Source organism: Anabrus simplex, chromosome X (genome assembly GCF_040414725.1).
Source record: "Anabrus simplex isolate iqAnaSimp1 chromosome X, ASM4041472v1, whole genome shotgun sequence".
Classification (NCBI taxonomy): Eukaryota; Metazoa; Arthropoda; class Insecta; order Orthoptera; family Tettigoniidae; genus Anabrus; species Anabrus simplex.
The window spans coordinates 220305280-220328221 of NC_090279.1; the positions used below are offsets into that span (position 1 = coordinate 220305280).

The window sequence follows — 22942 nt, forward strand, 5'->3', positions numbered from 1 at the left end:
GATGGTAGGCCTAGTTACTCGCCATCATCTTGAGTCATTAAATCTTTTCATATTTAGTGTTGATGGGGAGAAACTTTCCAGTCTTTGGTTTGCAGTGTTTGTGTAGGGTTTATTTCTGTATGTTTGTTTTGTTAAACAAGAATCGATATTCTGTCTGTCTTTTCAAATATTCATTTACTACGGAGATCTCGATGCAAAATGGAACTATAGTAATTTCTCTCGTCGCCTCTGTGGTGTAGTGGTTAGCTGCCACCCCCGGAGGTCCGGGTTCGATTCCCGGCTCTGCCACGAAATTTGAAAAGTGGTACGAGGGCTGGAACGGGGTCCACTCAGCCTCGGGAGGTCAACTGAGTAGAGGTGGGTTCGATTCCCACCTCAGCCATCCTGGAAGTGGTTTTCCGTGGTTTCCCACTTCTCCTCCAGGCAGATGCCGGGATGGTACCTCACTTAAGGCCACGGCCGCTTCCTTCCCTCTTCCTTGCCTGTCCCATCCAATTTCCCCATCCCTCTACAAGGCCCCTGTTCAGCATAGCAGGTGAGGCCGCCTGGGCGAGGTACTGGTCATTCTCCCCAGTTGTATCCCCCGACCCAAAGTCTGAAGTTCCAGGACACTACCCTTGAGGCGGTAGAGGTGGGATCCCTCGCTGAGTCCGAGGGAAAAGCCAACCCTGGAGGGTGAACAGATTAATAATAATAATAAGAAGAAGTAGTTTCTCTCCCTAGCAAAAAAGTTCAGATAGTTATGAATTGAGACGTGCGATTAATTGATACATCAGACAATTACATTTTGAAATATCAATAATCAGCCTACTCCAATTTGGGATTTTAGTTGCACAGAGCGGGCGCTGCTCTTGCCGCACCAAACACGGAGGTTACTTCACTGTTGTGATCCAAGCCACAAGCACAATCGTAATGTTTTAAAAAGAAAGAAAATAATAGTGTTGCTTACAAAGGAAGGCTGATTACGGACATTATGTACAGGAACTGAATGAGTGTGTAGAAAGTTCGTATAATATTTTACCAATTGAAGAATAAAAGCTAAAATTGAATTTGTGCGAAACTTAAAACATCTTGAGTAACTAATGATACAGCTCGTATATGAGTGTGTGAGAGCGATTTGATATTGCAGCCACAGCCGTGTCGTCCGTTTGATGTGACACCACCACGCAGCTGAAGTTTTTGTCTGTTAATGTGTTACACAAGATATTTGTATTAAAGAGTTTATGTAATGCCAGTATATACGTATACTTTACTTCGTATGTAAAAATCGCATGCTTATTACAGGTTCCTGCAGGTATGTTAGAAGGCGATTTTTAACGGAATTTCCACGTATACCTGGTCCACACACAGATTCTGTGGGGAAAGCTTGCTAAATGTAGGGAAACGAGATCTATTCTCGATAAGACACGAAGGGAAAGACCGTATGTGCTTACTAAAGAAAAAAGTGACGAAGTTTTAGGGTATACTCAAAAATCTCTACGATAACTTCACTAACGTCATCGTGGTGGCAGAACATTTCCAATATCTTCCCTGACAAGGTATGCCTGTATATTGATAGCAATGTGACTAATTCGGAGTTCTTAACAAAGCTACTGCGGGAGTATTTATTTTCTGAGGAATGAACTGAAATGACGTATGTCTTTTAGTGCCGGGAGTGTCCGAGGACATGTTCGGCTCGCCAGGTGCAGGTCTTTCGATTTGACACCCTTAGGCGACCTGCGCGTCGTGATGAGGATGAATTGATGATGAAGACGACACATACACCCAGCCCCAGTGCCAGCGAAATTAACCAATGATGGTTAAAATTTCAGACCTTGCCGGGAATCGAACCCGGGACCCCTGTGATCAAAGGCCAGCACGCTAACCATTTAGCCATGCAGTCGGACATTTCTGAGTGGTGTGTTATATTAAAAAGCCTTGAAATTGGAGTAAGAAGAACTTTCGTCATACCTCTCTATGTACCTTTTTACACTTGCTTTACGGCGCAACGACAGAGATATGTCTCATGGCGACGATTAGATTACAAAGGGCTAGGAGCGACCGTGGCTTTAGAGGTACAGCCCCAGCCGTTACTGCTCCTACCCCTTTCCTGTTCCATCGTCGCCATAAGACCATTTGCTTGGTGTGAACATGGAAAGCCATCTTCAGGTCTGCAGACAGTGGGGTCCGGACCCTCTTATCTTCCGAATGCAAAAGGAATGCATTAGTGACACTGCAGTAGCCGTGCATCTTCGTTAGACATATCGGTTCCCAAGGCGGTTTTGACTCAGGTGACATTTCCGACACTTTAGTCTCTAGTAGTTGTATCACTGATACTTAGGGACTGTTTATATTGCACTTATAAAAGTCTGTGGTAGAGATCTGGTTAGGTATCTCTGGGTTCGAACCCCACTGTCGGCAGCCCTGAAGATGGCTTTCCATGTTCACACCAGGCGAATGCTGAAGCTGTACCTTTATTAAGGTCTCGGCCGCCGTAGGACCTATCTGTTTCGGTGCGACGTAAAGCAATTTGTAAAAAAAGGAAGTTATCTGTAGAAACGTAATCATACTCAGAAAAAGGAATTATTTTTTTCAGAAACACTGAAACCATGGTTCGTTACCAGGTACTGGAAAAGCTACCTCTCTCTCTGTCCATATATTAAATAAGACATCCATACGGGACTAGTACCCTGCCGTAGTTCTGTTGGCGTCCAGGCACACGATCGAGATTAAGCTATAGGGTTCGCTCATTATTTTCCTAGTGCCCCATGTTTTCAATGTGCTAGCGTGTCGCCTACTGGCAATGGATAACCATGTAACCGCGCTGCACCACTGCGCATCTTCACATGCGCTCACGGACCTCCTGCGTAGACACGGATGGATTGCATGGTCTATTCCCCCCCCCCCCCCCTCGCGCCCTGGCTCCCATGAATTTCTAAAAAATGAGGAACTGGTTTTATTACCTCCCAAAGAAAGTTAAATTTGATGAAACTGCATGGGCTTTGTCTTGCTTGGCGGTGCGGGCAGGAGGAGGAGGAGGAGGAGGATACATGTGCGGTAGAGACAGATGGTAGCCAATAGCAGCCGTTCATATTGCTAGCATACGCATGCGCTTCGCTGGAGCACACCCATTGGTTTCGGATTGGTAGTGGGGAGCCATGAGTCATCGACCACAAGAAGCAAGGCATAGAGAAGAAAGCTAGGCTGGTTGAGTTAGTGACCGCTCTTCAGTAAAATACGTCGTTTCAATAATAATAAAAACAGTTTCTTCCCGGAATCTAAATGGGTCGTCCTTCCCTCAGTCCTTTGTCTCTCTTGTTTAAAGTTTTTTTAAAAAAGTTGTGCTAGTAATGTGTTTAGCCTATCTTTCCTGATAACAGCTGCCTTGCTATCGAATGAGTTATCGCAGATAGCAAATTTGTGACAACTCCTTTACGCAAATAACACGTAAACACGGTATTCCCTGCAGTTTTGGGGGAGGGCAACTGATAAGGGGTGGATGACCGTCTCTGTTGTGGATACTGCATGCAGCAGAACTGGGCATGCTGACTGTAATGTGACGCGCATGCTCTATATACTCTTCGCTCTTATTGGTCAACGTACCTCTCGCTCTTCCACTCTCGACTGATGAAATAAAATTTGAAGATATTGCATTACTGAATGACGCAATGGGTCATGTGAGATTTCGTGCGCAGTCTCTTGTGGTCATAAGGTCTTGGATGATATAAAAGTTCTTATAATGCCTTTGCCGTGTAAAATTGCCTGCCTCTATGAATTGTGCCTAAATAGTGGTGGAAACCGAGGGACAACTCTTTGCGGTATTGTATCTCTTACAATATTGTATACGTACGTATAACTCTCAAAAACTCTGTAAACGTATGGCGCAGTTGCCAGTTTAGTCTTTAAACGCCGGACCAGCTCTCACGTTGGGTAGAGCTGGGAACGGTAGGAGCGGAGCGGAGCAGTTGTTTTCGCTCGTCCTCCGGAGACCTCCGATTGAACTCACTGGCGGAAAATTCAAATGCTTTAATGTGGGCAATGTTGTAGCGGTGCTCTTAGGAGGAATTACAATGTAAATTTCATTACCAATTCCACAGATGCATGTGTTCCCCAACGTTTGTCATTCAAATGCTGTAGTCGTTTCAAGATCGCCGAATTATTTGTTACGCTATGAATAACAGATTTTGATCAGCTGACTTTCAGTTTGCAATAGGTACAGGTGGATAGAATACTGTAGATTGAATATTGGCATATGTTATACCGTTGCAAATGCATTTACAATATTAGTAATAGTTAAAAAGAAAAGTTATAATTATATTCCATTGCACGTAAACATGTAATATATACGATGCTCTTACATTAATTATTCTCGCACTCATTTATTACGGAAGAGTACGACCGGCTCCATGGCTACATGGATAGCGTGCTGACCTTTGGTCACAGGGGTCCCGGGTTCGATTCCCGCAGGGTCGGGAATTTTAACCATAATTGGTTAATTTCGCTGGCACTGGAGCTGGGTGTATGTGTCGTCTTCATCATTTCATCCTCATAACAGCGCGCAGGTCGCCTTCGGGAATCAAATCAAAAGACCTACATCTGGTGAGCCGAACTTGTCCTCGGACTAAAAGTCATACGTCATTTCAGTTTTTACTGAAGAGTACGAAACTGTTTGAAACTGGTAATAAGCTGTACCGGGCTGAGTAGTTCAGACGGTAGAGCCTTCTGAGCTCAAGCTTGCGGTTTCAATTCCGACTTTGCTCGGCGGTACTTGAAGCTGGTCACATGCGAGAGTCTCATGTCGGCGGGTGTACCGGCACATGAAAGAACTCCTGTGGGACAAAATGCCGGCATCTTAGCGTCGCACAAAACCACAGAAGTGGTTATGGGAGTACAATAATAATAATTGTTACGGAGTTATCCGTGGTAGTTAGAGGTGAAAGAAGGTGCGGGCGGAAATAGGTCTCAACTTACAAAATTAAAGTTAATTTAAAACTTTAACAAAGGTTATATTTTCTTTTCAAAATCAACATGTAACAACAACAGAGTAACAGGTACCAAGTAGCAGGAAAACAAGTTAAGAAATTACAATTGTTCCAAGATTTGGGCTTCGAGCCCCAAGGTTAATTTCTGAGCTCTCAGCTCACCACCACAATAGCTAAAGGGCAGAAAACCCCTAAGTACGAGGAGCACTTGCTCCTAATTACAATGTTAAGAGGAAAAGAGCAGACCCGCTCTCAATTTTACAAGCCTATCAAAGGCTACACAAACATCATTCCTAACTGCCCTTAAGGCACACATACAGTGAAACAGGGGTATCTTGTACCCAACCTACAGGGCCTTCACATGAAAAAAAAAAAAAACTCTGGGTTAATTAAATGGCCCAAAAAACCAAATTGATTGGAGGCGTAGCTTGCACTCCTACATGAAACTTCTTAAAACCTAGGTGGCACTCGGCCAGTTATACAGGGGCTAATGCCATACTAGGGAGGTGACTAGTCGGCAAATAAGTTTAAGACTTTAAGAAGGAAGAGAAAAATGGTTACGTAAACATAGTCTCCTCAAATTCAAAATGAAGGGGAGTTCGAGAGGGTGAAGCACTCTCTATCCCTGCTTTACAGATTTGTAATTTATAGATAGACAGAAAATAATTTACATATTAAAAGGGTAGTTTACATACTAAAGGTTTCGAACCCTCCCCGAGAGTTAAACTGCTGAGCTAGCAAGAAATGAAGATGTTAACAGGCCATTACCTTGTAGATGAACTGCTGCTTGGAGAAAGAGGCGCTTCCCGCCCCCTGCTATATATATTCACACACTGCGAAAGATGTTACTGAAGTGGCCCCGAGACAAGAAAATCAGCCGTTTTTATACCCTCGTGGAAAATTCGAGACCTTTCAAGAATGAAAAGACACACCTCTTCAACTTTATTGGTAGACTAGGAATTACACATGGAAACCTGAGGAAGAAAGCAATGATTGGAGGAAAATTACTTACAGAAATTACTGATTGGTTAAATTCAAAACTGGCGGAAAAAGAAGGGTTACACTGCCAACCCAAAAAATGAATAAAATAAATTTAGCAAAGAAAAACACTTATGAATACCAAATTTCTTCAAAAAAAAAAAAAAAAAGTTCCTTCACTTCGCGCTAGGGTGCACAATTATAGTTCTTAAGTAGTGCCATCTAGAAGAGAATGTCCACACTTCTTGCTTCAGAGCAAACAAATACAAATCGAAATAGACGTAGTTCAGAACACTAAAAAATTTACAGTAGAGACATCTTCCGAGAAACCTTTGATTTAATACAGATTTTAAAGTTCAGTTTCTCCTGTAGAGAGGTTTCAACTGACGCAATATTTGAATTCGCGGCGTGGAGATGAACCGCCCGGTACAACAACAACAATAATAATAATAATAATAATAATAATAATAATAATAATAATCATAATAATAATAATCATCATCATCATCTTTATCTTTCTATCGATTTACCCTCCAGGGTTGGGTGTTCCCTCGGACGCAGGGAGGGATCCCACCTATACCTCCTCAAGGACAGTGTACTGGAGTGTGAGACTTTTGGTCGGGGATACGTTTTACGTCGCACCGCCACAGATAGGTCTCATGGCGAGGATGGGATAGGGAAGGCCTCGGAGTGGGTTCACAGAGTGCGCCGATCTCTCTGGCCTAAGACGGAGCCTCGGCCTGCAGGAAACACTCGAACGCATACTAGCCGATGACGCGACTACTGCTGATCTCGTCATCCGCTTTATGTGCGACAGTGGACTGATCAAGGGTATGTAAATTACAAGTGTACTGTTACTCAGGGAACGTACGTTCCCTTTTGATACGTTAGTAATCCTTTCGACCTAATACTATAATTGTTTTTTGTTTTATTTTGTACTGCGTTTCCAAATTCCTTTGTTGAATAAATAATTTTGTTTTATATTTTAAATTTCTTTTCCACTTATTTGTTCAGAGAGGATGATTACCTCGTTGTACTTCCTCTTAAAACAAAAATCACCACCACCACCTCGGAGTGGGAAGGAAGCGGCCGTGGCCTTCACTTATGTACCATCCCGGCATTTGCCTGGAAGAGAAGTTGGAAACCACGGAAAACCCACTTGTGGGTTCGAACCCCGCTGTCGGCAGCCCTGAAGATGGTTTAACGTCATTTTCCATTTTCACGCCTAGACATTGCTCTCCTTAGCCGTTCCTATCACATCGTCGCCATAAGACGGCATGACGTAAAGCAAATTGTTACAAAAGTAATCGATAAATGAAACACGAACGATAAATGAGAATGTGTGTATTTCCTATATTCTCCTTCGTCATACGTATAAAGCAGTATTTACTACGTCGCTACCACATCCGTTGTGCTCCACTACTGGAACTGCAAGCGAGCACACATTCAGTACTGTTCCTCCGTCCTCCGCTCGCCCACCGAAAGCACATTGGTTTCCAAGCAACAGTTTACTACCAGAGAATACCGGAGGGGGCGCTGCACTCGCACTACCGATTGCAATCATAGGAGCAACTGCTCCGTTTCCCAGCTCTACGTCCATTGACGAACCGATGTAATCTCAGATGAAACTGTGGAACATGACATAGCTAAGACGAAGACAGACTGGCTAGAGCTGAGAACGGTAGGAGCGGAGCGGAGCAATTGTTTTCGCTCTTCCTCTGGAGACCTCCTGTAATCCTCCGATTGAATTCACTGGCGGAAAATGCAAATGCTTTAATGTGGCCAATGTAGTAAGGGTGATCTTAGGTGGAATTACAATTTAGGTTTCAGTATTAAGTCCACAGATGCATGGTTTTTCTACGTTAGTCATTCAAATGCTGCAGTTGTTTCAAGATTGCCTCATTATTTGTTACGCTATGAATAACATATTTTGATCTGTTGAAATTCAGTTTGCGTCCGCCTCTGTGGTGTAGTGGTTAGTGTGATTAGCTGCCCCCCCCCCCGGAGGCCCGGGTTCGATTCTTGGCTCTGCCATGAAATTTGAAAAGTAGTACGAGGGCTGGAACGGGGTCCACTCAGTCTCGGGAGGTCAACTGAGTAGAAGTGGGTTCGATTCCCACCTCAGCCATCCTGGACGTGGTTTTCCGTGGTTTCCCACTTCTCCAGGCAAATGCCCGGATGGTACCTAAATTAAGGCCACGGCCGCTTCCTTCCCGCAAGGCCCCTGTTCAGCATAGCAGGTGAGGCTTCCTGCTGAGGTACTGTGCATCGTCCCCAGTTGTATCCCCCGACCCAGAGTCTGAAGCTCCAGGCACTGCCCTTGAGCCGGTAGAGGTGGGATCCCTCGCTGAGTCCTAGGGAAAAACTGACTCTGGAGAAGAAGAAGAAGAAGAAGAAGAAGAAGAAGAAGAAAAAGAAAAAAATTAGTTTGCAATAGGTGCAGGTGGGTAGAATAATATAGACTGAATACTGCCATGTGTTATGCCCTTGCAAATGAGTTTACAATATTATAATAGTTAAAATGTTTAAGTAATAATCATATTCCATTGCATGTGAACAGGTGCTATATACGATGCTCTTACATAAATTATACTCGTAGCTCATTCATTACTGAAGAGAAAGAACTGATTGGAATTTTTTATATGCTGTACCGGGCTGAGTAGTTCAGGGTCGGTGGATGCAGAGTGGGTTGTTGTCCCATAAGCTCTGTACTCTGACCGGCCAACCGAGCAGAGGAAAGTTGGCCACGGCTCTACCGTGGCTCTACGCCTCTGCATTCGGGAGACGGGTCTGGGGCACAGTGCCGGACTTCACGCTTGGCCCCACCCGTCGGCTGTCCTGAGAATGCTTTTCCGTGGTTTTCCATTCTCCTGCACTAAGGCGAATGCCGGGACAGTTCGTAGTATAGGCCACGACCGCCCACCCCCTCACCTTCTGCGCACTTCTCCTTCACCGTAACAAATCTCCCGTCTAAGAGGCCCGCCTCTCCCTTTAGGGGAGGAATGAAAACGTTTAGTAGTAGTAGAGTAGTTCGGACGGTAGAGCGCTGGCTATTGGTTGGGACGGAGCGGAGCAGTTGTTGTGACGTCATCACCCGGGTGTACCGAGTAAACTACGGAGCGGCAAGTTTAAACACGTTATTGGTATGACAACGTAAAGGTATTTACCCGTCTATTCAATGCCCTTTTCTCACAACATAACTGTCTCGCTTAATACAGCAATGTTGTTTTCTGCTGCTGAAGCCGACCTGCTCATTTCATCCTTGTGATGCCTCTTGATATGATCCCACAAATTTGATGCGAAAATGCGGCCGAAAAATTTGCATTTTGCTTATGTTTATCATCAGTAATTTCAAAGAAATACCATGCATCAGACGGTCTTCGTGGTATTTGTGGTACAAATTTCTGTAAAAAATTATGAAATTCCTTTAAATATTCTAAAACATGAATACCATCTAAAATTGGGATTAAATATCAAACTAATACCACAATTATTTTCTAATATATTTTGCATTATCTACAAAAGACAAGCAGAGGAAATATAGACGCAAATTTAATAAGCACATACTGAATACAGGTACAATACACTTACAAGGGGAGGCCACGACGTTCGGATCACGGACTACCTTCAAACTTTGCACACATTTAGTAGTCCAATAGGACAACATAATGTGCTAGTAGTAAGGCGTTCTCGAGAAAATCGCAAGATAAATTTTTGTGTCGAATATGTACCGTTGCGTTGGGGTCACGAACACGAAAGCGCGGTGGTCGAGTGGTTAGCGTTCAAGCTCCGTAATCGCTGGTTTGAGTCCCGCTTCTCGCTTTGTTTTTCAACACTGTGGTGATTTTCTTTAAAATGCTATTTGTTTGGAGCGTCGATCCATGTGTATCTTTTGCCCCTACTGGCACCGTATTGTATGAACCTGCGTGTAATTGGAACAGCGGTAGTGTGGAATGTTGTGTGTGAGGAAAGGAATATCAAGGACGTCAAAAACACCCAGTCCCCAAGCCAGGGATATTAATCATTACAATTAAAAAACCCTGACCCGGCTGTGTCTCGAACCCGGAGTCGCCGGGTGACAGACGGACGCCTTTCCCCCTACACCGCGGGGCCAAACAACACTGTTCATAGTTCAAAGGATATTTATGATAAAGGTGTATTCTATTTGCACGAATTTTTATCGGATTCTTGAGTGTTAAGGCTAAAGAGTATAAGTCAAAAAAGTTAAATTTCCAGGAGAGCCTTTTTTTTTTTTTTTGTTCAGTGGTTAATCTTTACTTACTTGTAAAAGAATAGTTTCATATTATAGCTTTTGATGTTCTTCTACATAATCTACCATAAGAAATGTTTATATTTACATAAAAATGTAATATGTGACTTATATTATCATGACCATATCCATAGTGTGACTTATATGACGAAAGGAAATGTATCTATTGTTTCTGAAGTTCAAATCCTACTTTCATTGGGAAATAAAATACGGAGGAAGGAGCTAAATTATTAAGATAAAATGACACTACTTTATTTATAATTGTATGTTCAAAGCAAAGTACCATAAATTCACAATAATATCCTCCATCTGGAATAAGAAATTATTCACAAAAGGACGTACAATGCACAGAAACTGACTGAAAATTTGTGTTTAAACAATAATATGAAGAGAGATAAAATGGACATTGATATTCACTCAAGACAGTCTGTAATAGTTGAAGGAAGTTTAATCATCATCCATGTGTTCTATGTCGGGATAAACTTCTGGAACTCCGGATGCGCACTTCAGGTTGTGATAGAAAGAATGGAATATTTCTGGAACTAGTGGTAGAAGATCCATGATATCCTTCTTTTTCTCTCTTGTGATTGGCAACGGAGCGCTGTAACATCTTTGAGGTCGAAGTACAGCATCGGTTTTACCTCTGCGAATAAAGCTTAATTGTTTAAAGTCGTCATCCTCTTTGAGGCTATTCTTGAAATGAATCATGCCAAACTCTTTGGTGTATCTGAACCACTTGGCATTTAACCAGCTGAATGGTTCTCCATTCGTGTCCTTCTTTCTCAATTGCAATGCGCACTTCAACAAACCTGCGAAGTCCAAAAAATCGGAATGAAGGAGTTCCATAACTTCAAAATGTCTTTTCTTCCCTGCTGTACGTACCAATTGGTACCAATCATGCGGATGGTAAATGGGGAGTTCTAGTTTCTCCTTTTGCTTTTCAATAAGTGCATGGTCAGCATCGCATTCCATGTGGCTATGGCCACTAACCATGAACTTGTGATCAACTACTTCAAGGTTGGGATTATCTCGTTGTTGGGTATGTATCTTCGAACACCATATTTATTAACATTCAACTGTTTGATATATGTACCAACACAAATATTTACAAGAAAAGGTAAAAATTTCCCAAACATACCGGCCACCAAAAGGCACTGGCCTTTTAAGAAGGGAAGAGGAAAGATAATTCACTTCAGGCATAAACACATAACACAGATAGTCAGGGAGTTCATAAAGGTATAAATCACATCACTGTGTAACTCGAAACTTTTAGTATTCTTTCTATTCTCGGGAAAAACACACAACTTCTTGATGGGTCGTTTTATGATACCAGAGTTTGTTCTCACAGTGGCGACCCGTACGAGGTTGTCTTTACCAGGATGAACAGACTCTATTATGCCCATTCGCCATTGCAGAGGTGGTAGGTTGTCATCTTTGATGAACACAAGATCTCCAATTCGAAGATTAGGATGTTTCTCAGTCCACTTGTGACGCTGCTGCAGAGTGTTAATATATTCCCTATGCCATTGTTTCCAGAAGTCCTGGGTCATATTTTGAAGATGTTGCCATCTGGAAAGTCTGTTTATGGCACAGTGAACAAGGTCATGATCAGGAAGTGCAGTAATATGTTCCCCAATTAGGAAATGAGATGGGGTTAAACAAGATAAGTCTCTAGGATCATCGCTGAGTCTTGTTAGAGGACGAGAATTCAGGCAGGCCTCTATTTGGGAAGAAAGGGTAGTTAATTCTTCAAAGGTAAGCACCGTGCTACCCATAGTTCTTCGCAGATGGTACTTGAAAGATTTCACCATGGACTCCCAAACTCCGCCGAAATGCGGTGCTGATGGAGGGTTGAAATGCCAGGCGATCCCCTTTGTGGTTGCAGCTTCGACAATATTTCTGTTTTGATCAGAATCTTGGAGAAATTCTTGCAGTTCTTTCAGCTCCCTTGCAGCACCGATGAAGTTAGTGCCATTGTCGCTATAGATATTTGATGGACATCCTCTGCGTGACGTGAAACGTCGCAGTGCGGCCATGAATGCATCCGTTGTAAGGTCTGAGACAACTTCCAAATGTACAGCTCTTGTGGCAAGGCAAGTGAAGATGGCAACGTAGGCCTTGCCCGTTCGTTTGCTTCGCAGTGTTCCAATTCTTATAAAAAAATGGACCAGCATAGTCTACCCCCACGTTCAGGAATGGTCTTGCAGGGGTGATTCTTTCTTTGGGAAGATTTCCCATTTTCTGTTGATTTGTTGTCAATTTTAATTTGTAGCATGGCAAGCATGAATGAATGCACCCTTTAACGACTTGTCGAATTCTTGGAATCCAATATCTCCCACGTAATGATGATATCAGGAGTTGGGGCCCAGCGTGCAGTAATCTTTGATGTTCACTTAAAATAATAAGTTTCGTGAGGTGATGCTTGGGAGGTAATATAAGTTGATGTTTAGCTTCGTAAGAGATGGATGATGCATTGTACAGTCTTCCACCAACACGAAGATAACCATGTTGGTCCAGAGTCGGGCTTAAATTCCTAATTTTGCTAGCTGAGTGAATGTTCTTTCCTTGCTCGAGGCAACGAATTTCTTCACGATCGGATATTGCTTGAACAATCTTGATACATACATTGAGGGCATTACTTATTTCTTGAGGCCTTAACGGGGACATGTCGCGATCATCGGGGTTTCTCCTGCAGTTTGAAGCAAATCTGAGGCAATAGCTAATCGTCCTGAGTAGTCGGTTTAACGAAGAGAATGTGTTTAGAAATGAGTCGTCATGTTGCACAATAACAAGTGAAGTTAATATTCTTTTGTCTGGTATCTTGTTAGGGTTGGAGATAGTTTCTTGTTTCGGCCAAGCTGAGGGGTCTAAGCACAGCCAGGCTGGACCGTGCCACCACAGCATGTTGTTCTTCATGTCTGTTGCTTCAATGCCTCGCGAGACGAGATCAGCTGGGTTATCCTGTGATTTAACATGAGACCAGTGATTCGAGGGAGCAATTTCTTGAATTTCTGCAACCCTATTTGCTACGAACGTCTTCCATTTAGTGGGGCACGCATTTAACCATGCTAGTACAATTGTCGAGTCAGTCCAAAGCTGTATTTTAGTGAATGGCAGTTGTAGAGAGGCAAGTGTTTTCTTCAGGAGATGGGAGAGCAGTAAGGCACCACACAATTCTAGTCGGGGAATTGAGACTTGCTTTAAAGGTGCGACTCTCGATTTTGCGCATAACAATCTGATAAGAACGTCACCCTTGCTGTTCACAGACCTCACGTAAATACAGGCGCCATAAGCGTGATGTGAAGCATCGCAGAAACCATGGATGTCTATGGACTTGGTTTTCCCTTCAGCGAGAACACACCTTGGGACCTTGATGCTATTAAGCGTGGGGATCTGATCATATAATTTCAACCAAATATCAAGTAAGTTTACTGGTAAAGGGTCATCCCATCCTGACCTTTCCTGCCAGAGACGTTGCATGAAAACCTTGAAGTTGATTATTACAGGGCTTATAAATCCAAGTGGGTCGAAAATTGAGGATATCGTTGAGAGCACCATTCTCTTTGTGAACGTCGTATCACCCATTAATTCTTGAAAATTTGCGTTACAGTTTTTTTGAAACATGTCCGTGGATGGATGCCAAGTCAACCCTAATGTCTTTACCATGTCGCTAACGTTGTCAGTTAACGAGTGCTTAGTTTCTCGTAAGCTTTCTGGGATGGAGTTCAGTAATTCAGGGTTATTGGAACACCATTTTCGCAAAGGAAACCCTGCACGACCGAGAAGCTGTTGTAACTCGATTCGCAGCTCCAGGGCTTCTTCTAAAGTATCTGCTCCAGAAAGACAGTCATCAACATAGAAGTCACGTTTGAGGATCGCGGCCGCTCTCGGGAATTCGGACGCTTCTTCGAGTGCTAATTGCTGGAGACATATTGTGGACAGAAACGATGCTGCAGACGTGCCGTATGTGACAGTGTTAAGAGCATAAGATTTTAGATTATCTTGAGGATGTTCTCTCCATAGGATGCACTGTAAGTGTCGATGTTTAGGATGAACCATTATCTGGCGGTACATCTTTTCAATATCAGCGGTGAAAACAATGTTGTGAGTGCGGAATCTCATAACTATTGAGCAGAGATCTTCTTGAATTGTAGGTCCTACCATTAAGATATCGTTTAAGGCAGTACCGTTGTCAGTCCTTGCTGATCCATCAAATGCGACTCTTGTTTTAGTAGTGCTGCTAGAATGCTTGACAACAGCATGATGAGGCATATAATATCTTTCTCCTTCAACGGGTTCTGACTGAAGTTCCGTCATGTGTCCAAGGGTCTGGTACTCTCTCATGAAGGTGATGTAATTTTTACGAAGGTCGTCTTGAGTTTGTAGTTTCCGTTCTAATAGATGAAAACGTCGGCTGGCAGTCTGCATTGAGTTTCCAAGTTGCAACTCTCTCTTAAGGGGTAGCTCTACGATGAATCTCCCAGTTTCATCTCTTCTTGTGGTGTCCTTGAAATGGGCTTCACATTCCTTCTCTTCAGGTGAGTGTGTAACATGGTTCACTTCCTCGAGGCTCCAGAACTTCTGAATTTGTATTTCTGATGATTATGATGATGCTTGTTGTTTAAAGGGGCCTAACATCGAAGGTCATCGGCCCAATTTGTATTTCTAAGTTGAGGTCAGATCTGATAAAGAGCGACTTGGTTGGTGTCTTCTCTTCCCTTTCTCGATTGAGTTGTGAATATTCTCCGCTGAGAATCCATCCTAGCTGTGTGTTCTGTAGGCATGGGTACCCTTGTCGGCTTTTTCTTCCGGGTTGCAGGAGCTGTAAGAAAAACTGTGCGCCAATCAGTAAATTGGTAGCCTGAGGGATGTGAAAGTGAGGATCAGCGAGAGTGATGTCTTGTGGAATGTTCCAGTCCTTGCAATTGATATGCGAGACAGGTATATTGCCAGTTATTCTGGGAAGAACAATACATTCCATGTTGAAGTGATAATCGTTGATTGTTGAGTGAACCTCAATATTCACTGCTGTGTTTGTTTGGGATGTGAGTTCACCAAAAGCTTGCAGTGTTATGGCGCTGGTCTTTTTCTTTTTCAGTCTCAGTTGTTGCACCATGTGTTCGGATATAAAGTTACTCTGCGAACCATTGTCGAGTATGGCACGAACTAAATGGAATCTTCCCTGACCGCCCTTGATCTTTACTAAAGCCGTACTCAGAAGTATCTGATTCTTGGATGTGCTTCTCAGAGAATGATAAGATGATTGTTGTGAATTGTTGCTTTGATTTGCAGGAGATGATATATGGTCAGTCTCGGTGATGCAACAACGTGTGGTGATTTGTTACATAATCTACATGATGTTTTTGATGTGCATGCCTTCCAAGTGTGAGATGAGCTCAGGCAATTGCTGCATAGATTTTTATCCTTTACTACTTTGAACCTTTCATCACAATCTAATTTAAGAAAGTCTGGGCACCTATAAAGCTGATGTTCATCTGAACAGATACAACATTGTCTTGACGTTGTAATGTATGACTGTTGAGCTGCGATTTTTGACCTTGAACTTGTCTGATGGTTTTGCGATAGACTGGGAGAGGGGTTAGAGGCACAAAGTTGCAATGTCTGACAACGTCTCTCCAAGAACTTAACAAGTTCTTTAAACTCTACAGCTTCTAGGTGAGAATGTTTATTTTCGAATTCTAATCTCAATTTCTTATCCACTCGCGATAGTAAAAGCTCGTTTAGAAGAATATCTAGAATGCTTATCTTACTATCGAGTGCGTTCAGCGCATCAATGCTACCTCGGAATTTATTTACGAGTTGGCGTATCTCTGTTTCGGTTGAACATACTTTACCCGGTGATTCTAGGATCTGTTTAATATATTCAGCAGCTATTAATTTTGGCGAGTGATACCTGCTCACGAGAAGGTCATAAGCTACAGTAAAATTGGAGTCTGAAATGCCAATATTCCTAATTAATAGCATCCTTGGCTTCACCTTTAAGCGAGGATAACATATAATGAAACTTCTCAACATTTGATAGATCATTGTTATTGATTATCAAGTTCTGAAAGGTGTCCCTGAAGTGAAGCCAAGTTGTTAATGTACCGTCAAATGTAGGGAGCTTGATTTCTGGCAATTTTATTTGCCTTGCTACATCATTGGTTGAAAGAGAACGTACTTCGTCAGCTAAATGTGAAGTCTGGGAAATGATAGCCTTTCTAAGCTTAGCTTCCAGAAGATCGCTCTTATTTTCGAATTCCTGGTGGTAATCGATATGTGAATCGATATTTTCGTCATCATTTAGCTCGAGTTCAGTTTGAATGTATTTGAAATCTTCCTTAAGAGAAAGTAGCCTATTCAGTTTTACTTCGATTAAAGTTGTGTCTGCCGTATCAAGTTCTGAGCTCACAAAGCTTTGTATGCGTGTTAAACCGGCTTTAAGAACGGATCTTTTCTTCATTAGAGCTCTCTTTGTATCGGGATCCATGTTGCATTTGTAGAGATTAATACGAATGACTGGTGTCGTCTTTACGTGTCAATTCCGTCTAATTTCCGCCTTCTAAATCATGTGGCACGAATGTAACCATGTTAGAATTTCCGTGCCATGGCTATTAGTTCTCATATGTCACACTAGATGACGCTACGATGTGCAATCCGTTGTTTTGTACAGGTGGCTTATTCTCTTTGGTACAGGTTAGTTTGTAAACACTACGGTAGATGTCATAATCGAAATGTCCAAGGCAATGCGTTGAAACACTCAATATCAACATGTTTCACGAAATTGATGCAGTAAGTAATAGTATTTCATTAGATTATATCCTTTGATACCTTGTAAATACCAAAACTTGCCAGGTTCATGGAGTTTGCCGTTGAAATCCATATCCAGGCCGGAGGACCAATGTTGGGAATGTATCTTCGAACACCATATTTATTAACATTCAACTGTTTGATATATGTACCAACACAAATATTTACAAGAAAAGGTAAAAATTTCCCAAACACTCGTATTACCGTCAAAAGCATCGAGGACACATGCGAGTTCTTATTTTGACCTCCACAAGTGTCAGAGTAAAGAATAACATGTTTAACATCTGGTGGAAGCGAAGTTAATTCCTGGTAGATGCAAGTAGCAATTGATTCCCTCGTCTTCCTCCCTCACCTTCATGCCACATGTAGCATTTTACATCTCGTTTACTTGTCTCATGCACTGTTTGATGAGAAGTCTATAATGTGCGTTTATAAAATGCTACAGATGTTTGGAGGATTGGAGTTAAAACTTCAAATTTGTACTCTTTGAATTAAACCCATGTTCATAGCCACTTTTCATTTTAGACTTATACTGATTTGACGTTTCGAAAGAGCATATTTTTATATAATGTAGGTGACTTATCTCATTTTAGCCGTTTTTTGACGTATACTCTTTTGCCTTAACACTCTAGTTATATATTATTAAACACTAACGATAAATGATAATGTATATATTTCATATATTCGCCTTCTTCACACTAATAAAGCAGTATTTACTTCGTCGCTACCACATCCGTTGCGCTCCACTACTGGAAATGCAAAGCAGTACATATTCAGTACTGTTCCTCCGTCCTCCGCTCGCCCACCGTAAACACCGATTGGCTTCCAAGCAACAGTTTACTTCTTCTTCTTAATCTGTTTACCCTCCAGGGTCGGTTTTTTCCTCGGACTCTACTGTCTCAAGGGCAGTGTCCTGAAGCTTCAGACTTTGGGTTGGGGATACAACTGGGGAGAACGACCAGTACCTCGCCCAGGCGGCCTCACCTGCTGTGCTGAACAGGGGCCTTGTGGAGGGATAGGAAGATTGGATGGGACAGGCAAGGAAGAGGGAAGGAAGCGGCCGTGGCCTTAATTTAGGTACCATCCGGGCATTTGCCTGGAGGAGAAGTGGGAAACCCACTGACAGCCACTTCCAGGATGGCTGAGGTGGGAATCGAACCCACCTCTACTCAGTTGACCTCCCGAGGCTGAGTGGACCCCGTTCCAGCCTTCGTACCACTTTTCAAATTTCGTGGAATCGAAGCCGGACCTCCGGGGGTGGCAGCTAATCACGCTAACCATTACAGCACAGAGGCGGACGCAACAGTTTACTACCGGAGGGAGCGCTGCACTCGCACTACCGATTGCAATCATAGGAGCAACTGCTCCGTTCCCAACTCTAACGTTGGGATCAGAAACGCCAAGAGATGGCAAGGTACCAATGGGTTTAATTAAGGAAGTCCGACATTTGCCAGGTGTGAAAATGCAGAACATGGAAAACATCTTTAAAGCTGCGAACCTAACGTTCGAACCCACAAACTCCCGAAGGCAGACTTACAGTGACTCACATAATTATTCGGACACGTTAATTATAGCCTTTGCTACACACTGGCCCTATGGTTCTGAGAAAATATTGTACACGCAAACTAGTTTCTGACAGAACCCAGTTTGATTGATTCAACACGATGTTGAAATGTGTATTTTTACTAATCAGGAGAGAACCAGTGACCGTTGTACCTAGGAACGCATTTAACGTACTTCAGCAAAAATATTCGGACACAAGTCAGTTGTGCAGAGGTCGTGTGTAGAAGAACTACGGACAGTGTGAACGTAAACATCCAGTGAGTAAGAGTGCTGTGTACAACTTAAGTGAAAATGGGCCGCAAAGGAAGAGAGGGCACAGTCGAACAGTGGCAGCTAGTAATTTTTCACCATGCCAAAGGTAACAGGTGTCGTAAAATTGCTGAAATGTTACAAATGAAGAAAAGTACAGTTTCTGATATTATAACGAGATTTCGGTAGGAAGACAGGATTGAACATCTACCGCATACGGGACATCCAAGAGGGTTATATCATCATCAGGAGAAAAAAAAAACAAGAAGTCAAACGCTCCAAACTAGCGCTGTACACGGAGCGGAGGCTCCGGGCGCTTTCAATCGGTGCCTCCGGAGAACCTCCGATTGAATTACAAGTGCGTAGTTTAAACTTCGTACGGGAGAAAGGAACGAGCATTTGTACAGGAATTTATAACTTCTCGCTATTAATGTGAGAAAGTACGCCCCTCCGTAAAACTTTAGTTATTTGGCGATATTACAGATATCATTCTTACGTGTGAACTTGGTACGAGATAAATGAATGAGCATTTTCTCAGGAAATTATAACTTGTCGCTATTATTGCGCGAAACTACGCTCGTCCTTTAAAACTTTTTTAAAAAATGCCCTTTCTTTCAGGGCGTCGACCTATGAAGATCTTTTGCCCCTACTTTCACTATATGTGAGGAACCTGCCTGTATTATGCAAATGGCGGAAGTGTGAAGTGTTGAATGTGAGGAAAGGGACGTTAAGGACGACACAAACACCCAGCCCCCAGGCCAGGGATATTAATCATTTACAGTTCAAAAAACCTTGACCCAGCCGAGTGACTGCGGACGTCCCCCTGTAGGTGGGGGCGGTAGAATAACACCCACGGTATCCCCTGCCTGTCGTAAGAGGCGACTAAAAGGGGCCTCAGGGTCTCTGAACTTTGGAGCGTGGATTGGCGACCACGGGGCCCTCAGCTGAGTCCTGGCATTGCTTCCACTTGTCAGGCTCCTCACTTTCATCTATCCTATCTGACCTCCCTTGGTCAACTCTTGTTCTTTTCCGACCCCGACGCTATTAGGTTTGCGAGGGCTAGGGAGTCTTTAATTTTCACGCCCTTCGTGGCCCTTGTCTTTCTTTGACGAATATCTTCATTTTTCGAAGTGTCGGGCCCCTTCAATATTTTCCCTCTGATTAGTGTTATATAGAGGATGGTTACCTAGTTGTACTTCCTCTTAAAACAATAATCACCACCACTGACTGCGGACGCGTTGCCACCTACACCGCGGGGTTGGAGCTTACAGCGCAGTACTTACAAACTTGAACTCCTCCGCCAGCTTTAAATAATCATCCCATACTTTTGGTCACGTCTTTCGCGTTTTTTACATATGTCCAGAATTCAAATTTAACTTGAAACTGCTGTATTCTAGCGCCAATGTAGTGGGAATATTTCAATAATAATAATAATAATAATAATAATAATAATAATAATAATAATAATAATAAACGAAGTATACTGTGTAAGTTCTGCACAGGTAGGGCCTGTACTTTTCTGTGAAACAACTTTATACCTACAGGTATATGGGATATGAATTATATGTCGATGATAATTACCTTTTCTTGATAACAAATCAGAGGATGCATGAATTATTCTGAATGACTAGACGTTCTTTGTTCAGGGGTATTGTATGGAATGTCGGTGATATAGATCAATTTTTGTGTATGTAGGTAACTATTTTTATAGGGCGCCTACATTCATGGAAGTAAGTTTGAAATGACAGCCCACTACGTCCTTACACTCGGAGCTACTGCTGCGAATAGAAGCTTCGTAACTGCTTTGCCTCCGTCGGTAGTACCGGAGATCACCGGAGGAGCGCTGTAATCGTATTATCCGATTCAATCAACAGGCAGTGTTGCCAGCTTATATTTTCAAGATCCGCTAAATACTATTTAAAATCCGCTAAAATTCCGCCAAGAAATCCGATCTCAAATAATGAGCAATAAAACTGAGCAATAATAATAATAATAATAATAATAATAATAATAATAATAATAATAATAATAATAATAATACAAGTAAATGTCTGCTCTCCTCTGATCTGTGAGTTTCACTGGGTTTAACCCCCTGCCTGCGAGCCGGCGAGCTAAAACTTGTAGGCGTTTTACTGCCGGGTGCTAACTAGGTGAATCCCCTACCCCACAGGCCACACACAGAACAGGCCAGTTCATTAAAAACGGTCTTTCTTCATAGCATAAATATAAATGCTACTCTCTCACAGTTTAATTAGCTGTCGCCATTCGTAAACTAAGAGATAAGTTGTTGCTAGTTGCTTTACGTCGCACCGACACATAGGTCTTATGGCGACAAACAAGAGATAAGTACCCTTTCCTCACGCATTACAAATTTATGATACCATGATCTCATAACATCAAATCCAAATAGCAAGTTTTCCTCATGTAACTGCTAGCTCCTGACAAGAAATACGGAATAGCTTAGAGACAGACTGGGGTACAAATAAAAAAAAAAAAACGTAAAATGGATAAAACACTAAATTCCGCTATAATAAATCTAGAATTCTGCCAAAATATCCGCTGTCCGCTAAATAATATATTTCTCCGCCGACAGTCTTCTAATTCCGCCAAATTTAGCGGAAAATCCGCTAAGTTGGCAACACTGACAAGAGGACCGTCTCCTCTTTACAGCGCTACTCCAAACAAAACTCGCTACGGAGATTGCCGCAGACACCGGAAAGAAAGAGTTGTTCTGAAACAATACGGAGAGTGCTAGAAGACCTATTGCAAGAAGGAAGCCCTTCATAAATCAAATAAATCGTAGAAAGAGAATGCTGTTTGCCAAAGATCATGTTAGAGAAGACAATGAGGTGGTGAAATGACGTTATATTTGCTAACGGGTGTAAATATAACATATTTCAGTCTGATGGGAAGATACCAGTTTGACGGTGTCCTAATACTGAGCTTCAAGAGAAAAATCTGAAAGCAACTCTGAAGCATGGCGGTGGACATGTAATGGTGTGGGGGTGCATGTCGGCGAATGGAGTTGGTGAATTTGTTTTTATTGAGGGTAAAATGGACCACTTTCAATACTTTAGAATACTGAGGGACAGTTTGGGAAAGAGTGCCAGAAAGATGGGGACCGGTGAACATTTTAAGTTTCATCAAGATAACCACCCAAAGCATATGGTCTGAAATCTAAGGATGTGGTTACTGTTTAATTGCCCAAAGGTACTTCATCTTCCCCCTCAATCACCAGACTTGAATGTAATTGAGAACATTTGGACAAACTGGATAAAGAAATAAGAAAAACAACAATCACATCTGGATAACAGCTGAAACACCGACTTCAAGACGAGTGGCAGAAGATATCTCCCGATTACACCCGGGAATTAGTGGAGAGCATCCCAAGTCGACTTAGGGAAGTAATTAAAATGAAAGGAAAGTCCATCAGATACTGTACCTTTAGGATCATAAGTAAAAGGGAAAATGTCCAAATTATTTTGTGCAATATTGGTTTGGGTTTTGATTTTTTTAAATTATATTCCTTACAGAAACGCATACTTAATTTATATCGGTGCTTAACCCTCTACTGCATGAATTATTTGTTTTCGTTTGGTGAAGAAAATTTCAAGATTTAATGCTCAACATACGTTCAGTGTTTTAGATGTACGAGCAATTCTTAATTGGGGCTAATGGCTTAACACTCTTATGTGATGTGGATTGCCATAGTGGAATATATATACGATATTTCACGATTTTACGCTAAGCTTTTAACATTCAAAGACCAAATATTACTACCTACTGGCCATGGGTAAGTACTGCAAGGCTCCTTACTTTCATCTATCATATCCTCATCCCACAGAAACCATGGTTCAGTCTACTATCTCTAACTCGCCGCCATATGACATCAATTATCAGAATGCGACTTGGACATGCATCTTACCCCAGTCATCTGTTCAGACTCAAAGTTATAGACTCCCCAAATTGTACCTCTTACCCCAATCAAGAAGCAGACCTCAACCATACAATTTTAGGATGCACTAGATACAAACCACAAGTGACCAACTTATATCAAACGCTTATACAACTGAAAGCTCCACTTCCCACTTCCGTTTCGTCGTTGTTCAAC

General features: G+C 42.4%; 1 protein-coding gene across 5 annotated transcripts in view; it reads left to right on the forward strand.

Moving 5' to 3' along the window:
• Smr (Smrter) overlaps positions 1-22942 on the forward strand; it is a 657953-nt gene that overhangs the window by 187101 nt on the left and 447910 nt on the right. The window lies entirely within an intron of this gene.